The following is a 10862-nucleotide window of genomic DNA, read 5'->3' on the forward strand; positions in this document are numbered from 1 at the left end:
TTTGGAAAATCATTTTGGCTGTTGAATGGAAGATTAAAGAGGGGAGAAACGAGGCAGGTTAATAGAAAAAATAAATAAAAAGTAAAATGTTAGATGTCAGAAAAAAAAGAAAAAAGCACCAGACTCAGAGTCAGGAGACCTGAGATTCAGCACTGGCTCTAATATTTAAGAATTATGTTACATGGATAGGGAATTTCATTTCTCTCAGTCCCTGTTGTCCGACTGGAAAACTGGAGGTTATACATGTTTTCCCCAACTCGTGGACCTGTTGTGAGGAAGCCACTTAGAAACTACAAATCACCATGAGAATGCAAGTTACTATCATTTCTATGTGGACACAATAGGAAATAGTTAACTAATACTCATTCGTCTAACAAATATTTACTGAGCATCTTCTACAAGCATAGCTCTGTACTAGGCCCTGTGGTATATCCAAAGAAGGCAGAGTTTTAATCCTCGACAGGTTTATATCCTCTCTTACTAAGGAGACAAGAAAGATATGTGTATGTTTATGTATAAATGTGTGTGTGTGTGTGTATATATATTTATTTATAAATATATGAAAAATTAAATAACTACAGAATAGTATTCAGCAAATAAATCTTCCTTGATTACATCCCCTGTAGCCAAGATAAATCTTTTCTACCCTACATTTTCATTTTTTAAGTTAAATTAATTTTATTTTTAATTATGAAAACAATCATTTCTATAACATAGTAGAATAAAAAATGGTTGCTCAGGAAACTGCAAATCTGTTATGTACAACTTGTTATTCCTTTTAAATATGTAATAAAATTATCATGTAACTTTCTTTTCCTTTTTTTCCCTTCTTTCTTCCCTCTCCTGTGCTCTAAAGATGGCTATCATTAGACAGAAATTTGTTCATTATATATATATGTATATATATACACACATATGTATATTCATATGCATGTAAAACCATCCAATATATTGTTCTATTTATCATTCTTTCTCTGGATGCAGATAGCATCTTCCTCTATAGGTCAAAATGACATAGGCACTCAAAGTTGGTCAGAAAACAATATTGCTCTTACTGTATATGATGTTCTCTTGGTTCTGCTCATTGTGCTCTTCATTATTTCATGTAGGTCTGTTCTTGTTTTTCTAAAACATTTTCTACCCAACTTTTTTTTTTTTTGCCTTTTGGAGGGCAATTGGGGTTAAGTAACTTGCCCAAGGTTACACGGCCATTTTTTTGTGTGGGTGTTAAGTGTCTGAGGCCAGAACCGAACTCCAGGCCTCCTGACTCCAGGCTGGCGCTTTACTCACTGCGCCACCTAGCCGCTGCCCCCCCCATCATATTCTATTTCATATCATAATTATTTCCATACATTTTGTAACCTCCTTATTTTATTTTCGGCTCCCTAAGGCCAATGACTGTGTGGCTTTTACCTATGTTTCCCCTGGGTCACACCTGAGCACTAGACCTACTTAGTAGGTGCCTAATAAATATTTGTTGACCTTGCCTGAACTGAACTGAGCTGAAGTGAATTGAAATAAGTGGCACAATTAGAGCGGTAGGAACCTGGAAGGAATAATTATGGTAATCTGGGGAGGTCTGGACAGGCTTCATGGAAGAGGTGGGCATTGGGATGGTCCTTGAAGGACAGGTACAATTTGTTCCAGAATATGGGGTAAAGACACAGAGGCTGGAGAGAGCCACATTCAGGGAACTGGTAGAAAACCTGTTGAATGGAATAGGATTGTATGTTGGGCACTAATGAGTTTCAGTTCAATTCCATTTAACCAACACATCCTACCTGCCTACTGGAGGCAAGGCCTTGTGCTAAGGCCTAGGAGTACAAAGATAATTATGATACAGATCCTGCCCTCCAGAAGCTTCCAATCTAAGCAAAGAAGTAACCACACAAAGGAGGAGATAAGGGAAAAGATGCCCAGGCAAAGTACAATAAAAAAATGGAGCAGATAATAACACCTGTCCTCCTTCCCCCTCCAGGAGATCAGATGGGATGCTATTCCATGTAGTGACACTGTGCTTGGCACTGGAGGCAGAAGGGAGAGCCTAGTCTTCTTGGGTAAGATATGGTCCCTGCCATCATGGAACTCATCATTCAAAAGGCCAAGAGGACTCTACTCATCCCCAGAAGCAGATGTTAGTGTGAACAGGGCAATATCTGCTGAATATCTTTGAAGTCAAGTACATCTGGCCAGGGTTAGGTGAGGTTAAAAGTTGTATGCATTGCTGGGACACCACAGGAGGTATATTTGGAAAGAATTGGCAAGATCTGTCTTGCCTAACTGTCTCATTGCTGGGTTCTCAGGGTCAAAGGCAATAATTACATCCCCATGGCCCACAACATATTTTCTGCACTGGCAAAGGCTGCCAATAATACAGCCAGTATTTAAGGGCTGTATGCATCATTAAGATACCGCCTGGGAGTAGTAGTAATAATCATAGTTCCCTACATTTGTCCGTCATTTTACAACTGTTCTGGGACTTCCCTTGCCCATCCATTACTGCATTTGGTCTTTGTGACAACCCAGGGTGAGAAAAGTAGACAGGTATAATTATTTTCATTGTATGCAGAGGAAAGATAGCCCAGAGAGATGAAGTATCTTACCCACAATCACACAGCTTTTCAGGGGCAGAGTTGGGGCTAGAAGCCAGGCCTGCTGTGCTCTTTCCATAACACTGTGTAAATGACCTGTTTTCTCTGGAACTTCCAGCAAGCTATCTATTGTCCAAAATCAGCACTATTCTTAGGAAAACCTTATAGTTCTCATCTTGTGATTATAAACTCATGATCTGTAGATTTAAGAAACAGAGACTTTTAGGGCCAGCAGGAACCTTTCATCAACCCCGCTTCTTTGGCAAACGAAGCCCAGTAAATTTACCTAAGGTCTTCCACTAATTCAATAGCAAAAGCAACTTCATGGCAGTAATGATAAGGATTATTATATTCCTGTTTCTTTTATTTTATGGACAGGGACCCTGATGCCCAGATTTGCTTCCTACCATTACATGACAAAGCACAGTTGGAACTAGGAAGCAAATTCTCAGTTAAGGTGTTTTTACAGGGAAAAGGTCAATGCCTAACTCAAATTCCTAGATTAATTTCAGCCTCAGTGACTTTTGCTCATACTAAACATAAATTGATCCAATGTAAATCTTTTTCTTTTAGGCAAGCAGAGACATTATTCACCAGGAGGGCACTTTGCAAAGTCAAAACAATGGCGTCTGGTCCATCTAATTTCCAGAGGTTCCCATGGATCTGAGGTCACTTGGAAGAATTTCCTGGCACTTAAAAGGGTCTACTTCTGCAATTTATTTAAAGAGCCTTTTAAATTTCAATCCTGACATTTGCTTAATGAGATAAGTGAAACAAACGACCAGGGTCCTTTTCTTTCTTAGCTATCTGTGAGTCTTTCCTGATTGTGTCTGAAGGTCATAGAGCTGAAAGCAACCTCAGAGGACAGCTAATCCAAACTGTCCATTTTACAGATGAACAAAATGAGTCCCAGAGAAAGGGAATAATTTGTTCAAGATCACAGCTGTTTAGTGTTATATCTCAGGTTACAATTTCAACTCAAGGAAAAAAAAAGGAGACAAAAGGCATGGTGCAATATAAAGATCTCCAAAACAGGGACATAGATTCCAGAAAAATCTAGATCCCAATTCTAGCTCAGCAACAAATGGCCTGGGTAACCTTGGGCAAGTCAACTCCCCTTTCTAGGTCTCAGTTTTTCTATATTCAGAGTGAGGGAGTTGGATTAGATTGTTTCCAAGGTTTTTCCAGCTCTGACATTCAAAGACCCTTTGATAGAAGTGTCTATTTTATCAAATAAAAGCATCATTGAAAAAAATAAAAAGGCATTGAGGTGGTACAATGGCTAGAATTCTAGGCCTGGAATCAAGAAAATCTGAATTCAAATTCTGCCTCATATTCATGCTAGCTGTGTAACCCTATGCAAGTCACTTAACCTCTATTTGCTGCAGTTTCCTCCTCTACAAAATGAGGAATATAATAAGCTCCACCCCTCCGGACTGTTTTGAGGATCACATGAAATAATATTAGTGAAGTGTTTTGCAAGTCCTAAACCACCATATCAATGCTAGCTATTATTTTCGTCAGTAATATTGATGAGCATAATAACAGGGGCTGTGGGCACTTGACAAGGAACACTTAAGAGCGAGCATCTTACGTTTTAGAGCTAAAAAGGCTTTCTGAGGTCATCCGATGTGAATTCTTCTTTTTTAGAGATGAGGAAATAAAGCCCAGAGAAGGGAAATTAATTTCCAGTCATCACACAGACTGCAGGCAGTAGGGCCTCTGACCCCAAATGCAGTGCACTTCTGATGTCATTTTGTTCTTCTTCAAGAACAAAGGACCAAACAACCAAGCAATTTTCCATCACACCAAGTTGTCTCTAGCACATGTGAATGGGTGCTTTATGAATTTACTATAAAATAACCAAAGCAGGTGGGCAGAGCCAAGATGGCGGAGTGAAAGCAGGAACTCAGCTGAACTTGCCCATGAATTCCTTCAGTATCCTCTAAAAGTGAATCTGAACAGTTTTTAGAGTGGCAGAATCCATTGGGAGACAGAGTGTAGCAGATTTTCAACCCAGGACAGTGCAAAGGGTAAGATTTGTTGCTCTGGATGGGGGGAGTGCAGAGTGTGAAGCACAGGGCGCATGGGCTGCACCAGCACAGACCCGACCATAGCAGAGCCGAAGTGAGCCTGAGTGAACTTCTCCACCGGCTGCAGTCACCGGCTGCAGTGGCAGTTCTCAAATCTCTCACTGCAGGATGGGGGGTCTGCTGGATCTAGGTAAGAGACAAGCACAGCACCTGCAGCAGCAGCTACTCCTGGGGCGATCAATCTACAGCCTGGAAGTTCAAAAATGACATACCTGAACTTCCAGGAGCCAAGATGGTGGAGTAAATCATAGCTGCTCTCATCTCCCTTTCTGACCCTGAAAAACACAGAGAATATTGCCCCAGGGTAAAATCCTGAAAGAGTGGAACCAGCAACAGGCTTGGGAAACCTGGAGGAAGGGTGTGGTTGCGGCTGTGCTAAGGTTAAAGTGCAGGACGGGAGGCATCCCAGCGAGTCCCATCTCAGTGGATCAGCAGGAGATCCTGATCCCCAGGGCCTAGAGTGCTAACACCAGAATCCCAGGTATGCCTTCGCACAGCTAGGGCAATCGGCAGAACTAATGTGCCCCACCCTAGCAACTGAGCCTGCCTGACCTGTAGCCCAGGGTTGCAGAAGTGGAATCCTGAAACAACCAGATCACCTCCCCCCCCCCCCCCCTTACACTATGAGCCTCAGTGTAACCCTGGGGCAACGCTGAAAGTCCTGGCCTTGGCCTTGGTCTGGGCACTCAGAGGCCACAGCACACAGAGTCAATCACCAGGCCCCTAATGCCCAGCGTAGGAAACCAAATGTGTGCAGAGCCCTCTGTACCCCAAAAGAAGAGATCCATTTTAAAAGCCAGGGAAAAGGCCATCACAGTGGGCAAAAAGCAAATTGGAAAAAAACCAGACTTAGAATCCTATTATGGTAAGTGAGAAGAAACAAGAGGACAGCATTGACTCTATACTCACGTCTGAAACCTCAGAAGGAAATAAGAACGGGCCTCAAGTCCAAGAAGCCTTCTTGGAAGATCTCAAGGAGAATTTTTAGAGCTGAATTAGGGAGATAGAGGAAATTGACTAACTACTTTAAAAATACAATTGGTAAAATGGAAAAAAAAATTTCACTGAAGAAAACAACTCCTTAAAAAGTAAAATTTGTCAAATGGGAAAGGAGTTTCAAAAACTGAGGAAAACAATTAGCTAAAAATTGGAAGTAGACCAATTGAAGTTAATGACTCTATGAGGCATCAAGAATCAGTCAAACAAAATCTAAAGAATGAAAAAATAGAAGAAAATGTAAAATATCTCATTGGAAAAATAACTGACCTGGAAAACAGATCTAGGAGAGATAATCTAAGAATTATTGGTCTACCAGAAAGCCATGATGAGAAAAAGATCTTGGATAACATCTTCCAAGAAATCATCAAGAAAAACTGCCCTGAGGTCCTAGGACCAGAGGGTAAAATAGTTATTGGGAGGATCCACCAAACACCTCCTGAAAGAGCCCCAAATTGAAAACCCTAAGGAATACTGTAGCCAAATTCCAGAATTATCAGGTCAAGGAGAAAATACTGCAAGCAGCCATAAAGAAACAATTCAAATATTGAGGAGCTACAATCAGGATCACACAGGACCTAGCAGCTTCTACATTAAAATAATCAAAGCAGATGGGCATATATTTGGTATTTACTTATGTGGGTACATGGTGTCTCTCTCCAATAGAACATAAGGTCCATAAGGGAAGACAGTGTTCAGTTTTTGCCTTTATATCCCTAATCTCCTAGGACATAGTAGATACTTAATAAACAAACTATTGAATAAACTTTATAAAGCACTTTAAGTTTTATAAAGAGTTTTCCCCACAACAGCCCTGTGAGATAGGTAATGCTATGGTCTTTATTCCCATTTTACAGGTGACAAAGCTGAGGCTGGGGACAGAATAGTCATGGTAAACTGAGATTTCTGAGTTGAGATTTGAACCTAATTCCTGGCTTTGATTCAAGAGTTCTTCTCTCTCTGCCTGCTGCCTTGAGATCTTGGATATAAAACTTTTTCTTTTTCTTTTCTTTTTCCTCTTTGTCTTTAATGTAGCTCCTTATCCTTTTTCTGAAGTCAGCTTTCTGAGATGACTCTACCCTTTTACAGATACATGGAATCAGGCCTCTACTCCTTATTGGGTGGTGTTGAGGGGTTCTAAGAAACATTTCATGCATCTAAGCAGCAGTGTCTTTGTTAGGGTTGAACTTTACAAACCATGTTCTAGAAGGGCATTTTTCACCCCTTCATATAAAGTTAGATGAATTTTGAAGGCCGAGAGCTTTAAACCTTGGTTTGTTTTTGGTTTTTTTTTGTTCATGCCGCTCTCTTCACAGCCTACAGCTATCCCTCACTCTAATAGGGAAGTGGTGCAAAGCATGGCAGTGTCCTTGAACTTAGGAAACCCAAACTGCAAACAGTGAAAGACCCACCATAAAGATACAGTAACAGCTGGTTATCCTGGAGAGTGCTGCTGCTGATGACTATTCTCTAGGCAACATGGACCAATGGTGTCCCCTGTAGGGAACCTGACTTTGAGAAAGCTATTCTGTATACCTTTACATTCCCAGAAAGCTCTGGGAAGGGGGAGGGGGTGGAGGAGAGATGCTCTCTATTCTCTGCTCTGTAAGTCTTTATTCCTGGCCTGGCCAGAGAAAATAGGCAGAGAAGCTCAAGCATTTGGTTTATGGGTTTCACATCAATGGCCCACGATTGGGGTATTATGAATGCCCAGTGCTTGCTGCTGGTCTTTTTTAAGTTTTCTTTTTATTTGTGAACTTTATCCTCAACAAACACAAACATTTCATATGAAAATGAATAAGAAAGAGACATAAATTACAAATTATTATATACCATTTGTTTTTTAATAATTTATCTCTAAACATATCTCCATACACACCTATATACATACATATATGTGTGTGTTATATATGTATATGGGAATATATACATTTGTACACATGCATGTGTGTGTGTACATACTAGGTGATACAGTGGATAGAGCTCCATACCTGAAGTCAGGAACACTCATCTTCCTGAGTTCAAATCTGGCCTCACACACTTACTAGCTGTGTGACCCTGGACAAGTCACTTAACCCTGTTGGCCTCAGTTTCCTCATTTATAAAATGAGCTGAAGAAGGAAATGGCAAATCACTCTAGTATCTTTGCCAAGAAAACCCCAAATGGAGTCACAAAGAGTCAAACATGACTGAAACAACTGAGTATTCCTACATTTTCACAAAGTACCTAGTACATAAGGGAAATTTAAATGTTTGTCAAATCAGATTCCGTTGCACACTTTGTGTGACCTTTGGAAGTGCACGTCATGACACTAGACTGACCCAGACACACCCATGGGTATGAACACCTCCACTCAACATGATGATGACAAAAGGGAAGAAATCTAGCACCAAACAACGGAGGTTGTGAATCTGTGATCTACTCTCCAGCTATTTACTGGTCTCCCCTGTACTTATTCCATTCACTCCTTCCATAAACCCCTCTCTACCAAGTCAAGGCCAGTTTTTGTTTGCACATGCACTAGGTTCCTTTCTGTTATCTGGCTCCAATAAATATGAAATATTTAGTAAAGGTGCCTGGGCAGTCAAAGGGCCCCAGCCTTGACTATTTGTGGCAGGCAAGTCTGGGGGACCTCCCAGGTGATCCCAGGCGTTGCCTGTACCCTCCTTTATCCACATGCCCCACAATGCACTGTTCTCCCTATAGGAAGACAGATCAGACGCTGAAACTAGGCTAGAGAGTGTGTGTCTGCCAACCCCCCACTGCCAGCGGAAACTCCTGACCCTCCCCCATGATAGAAAGCCACCCTTGCTATTCTGCACCCTCCACAGACTCCTGTTTCCTTCAGTCCTACTTCCAAAGTCACATGCTCTTTTCCTGAATATTTCCTTTGCCATAGTTTTGGAGTCTATTCCTAAAGGAGAAAGTGATCTAAATGAGTAACAAAATTTCCTGATGAGTAAACTGACTCAGCCTAAAGATTGTTATACAGAAAAAGCATAGGTTCAGAGACTGTTGAAAGAAACCTTAGGGCAGACATTGTCAGACCTTAAAGGAACATAGGAAGAACATAGAATATCAGCCACAGAATGGACTTTAAAAGGAATCAGATCCAGCACCGGGCAGCTAGGTGGTGCAGTGGATAAACTGCCAGGTGTGGAGTCAGGAAGACCCAAGTTCAAATCTGGCCTCAGACACCAACTCTGTGACCCTAGCCAAGTCACTTAACCCTGTTAGCCTCAGTTTCCTCATCTGTAAAATGAGCTAGAGAAGGAAATGACAAACCACCCCAGTGTCTTTGCCAAGAAAACCTCAAATGGGGTCATGCTGAGTTGGACATGACTAAAAAACAATTGGACAAAAAAATTCAGCACTATCTTTTTTACAGAGGAGGACACTGAGAACCTACTTGTTTACAAAACCCTCTCTTCTCTGAGATGACTTAGGATTCCTAGCCTAAGGAAGGGAAAACTTAAGGGAGACAGGATAGTTTTCTTCAAATGCAAGAAGAGCCAGGGATTAGACTTGCTTAGCTAGGGCCTAGAGAGTAGAACTAGGGCAGGCAATAATTTGAAGTAAAGAAAACATCCTAATCATGAGAGCCATCCAAAAGGCGAATGGCGTAGCGGGGCAGAGATGTTCAAGCAAAAGCTGCATGACTACTTTTAAAAATATATATTTTTGAGATTTTATTTTAACTTATGAAATTTTATTTTGATTTTAAATAATTTTATTAGTTTATTTTTGTTTTTTAACTGATGAAATAAAATAAGCACTTCCATAACATAGCTGAATTTTAAAAAATGACTGCAAATCTATTATGTACAGTTTGCAATTCTTTTTAAATATATAATAGTTATCATGTAATTTTCTTTTTTTCCTTTCCTCTCCACCCCCCACCCCAAACCACCCCCTGCCCTAGAGATGGCCACCATTAGACGTGTCCACTTATTAAGGACTATTTGTTATAGAAGAGATTCGTGTTTAGTATGGATTGGACTTGATGGTCTCTTGAGGTCCTGTCTGACTTTGAGATTCTATACTTTTGTGACTTTGCCAAGTAGTTGCATCTATTTGCATAGTTTTCTTTGATTATAGAAATCTTCTAGGTCAACTAAAGTTTCTGTTTTTATTGAAATCTGTGAGTTGTCTTGTGCTCCTATCCCAGTGAGAGACTAATAACATAATAGCAAGAATAGCCACCACCATTTACATAAAACTTTAAAAATATAGGAAGCATGTTGTCTATGTTGTCTTCATTAGTTTTCACAGTAACCCTGTGGAATAAGTGCTATAGGTACTAAGATCATCATTTCACAAAGGGGGAAACTGAGTCCTAGAAAAATAAAGTGACTTGCCCAGGGTCACATAGCTAGTAAGTTGTCTGAGTTAGAACTGGAATGTTTCTTTTAGACTCCAAGTTCATCATGCTATCCCCTATGTAATATACTACCTCTCATGTACATTTATTACGGATTTAAAATATTTCAGGAAAGTCAACAAGTCCTGGATATGTGGTGAAGGAGCAGTGCTTTCCAAAGATATTTCCTAGAAGGGAATTCTCGTTCTGTGCTTATAGTCCTCTTCACTTGTCAGTCTGTCATAGAAACGCTACACCAGAGCTCAAGATGTCATAAGAGAGATCCTCTAATCCAAATTCTCCAGGACTCAATTAAGCAACTTAGTGTGTGAGGGCTGGAATTGGAATCAGGGAGACTCTGAGATTGAATTTTGCCTCAGACACTTACTAACTGTGTGACCCTGGCCAAGTCACTTAATCTCTCTCGGTGTCAGTCTCCTCTGGGAGTAAGATGGGGAAAATAGTACTTGCTTCACAGAATTATTGTCAGAATCAAACAAAATAACATAAGGAACATGCTTTGAAAACCTTAAAACATGATATAAATGCTAATTATGGTTACCCTGAACATAAACTGAGATTTAGACAAGAAAAGTGAATTTCTCACACAGCTCACAAGTGGCAGACCTAGTATTTTAGCCCAATTCTACAGCAAGGTGGCACAGTAAATAGAGTGCCGGAACTAGAGTCAGGAACACCAGAGTTCAAATCTGGCCTCAGAAACTTGCTAGCTGTGTGACCCTGGGCAAATCATTTAACCCTGTTTGCCTCAGTTTCCTCGTCTGTAAAATGAGCTAGAGAAGGAAATGGCAAATCATTCC

At 40.6% G+C, this 10862-nt stretch overlaps 1 long non-coding RNA gene across 2 annotated transcripts in view; it reads left to right on the top strand.

Moving 5' to 3' along the window:
- LOC138172634 (uncharacterized) overlaps positions 1–5294 on the top strand; it is a 168078-nt gene extending 162784 nt beyond the window's left edge. For both annotated transcript variants that reach the window (XR_011171193.1, XR_011171194.1), the window contains 2 exons: positions 1979–2057; positions 3165–5294. This is a non-coding gene — a long non-coding RNA (uncharacterized lncRNA). The remainder of the gene's footprint in view (positions 1–1978; positions 2058–3164) is intronic.
- Positions 5295–10862: the final 5568 nt, after the last annotated feature.

The sequence above is a fragment of the Petaurus breviceps genome, unplaced genomic scaffold (genome assembly GCF_028583685.1).
Source record: "Petaurus breviceps papuanus isolate PSGF00001 unplaced genomic scaffold, PetGlider_PUasm1.0 551, whole genome shotgun sequence".
Taxonomy (NCBI): Eukaryota; Metazoa; Chordata; class Mammalia; order Diprotodontia; family Petauridae; genus Petaurus; species Petaurus breviceps.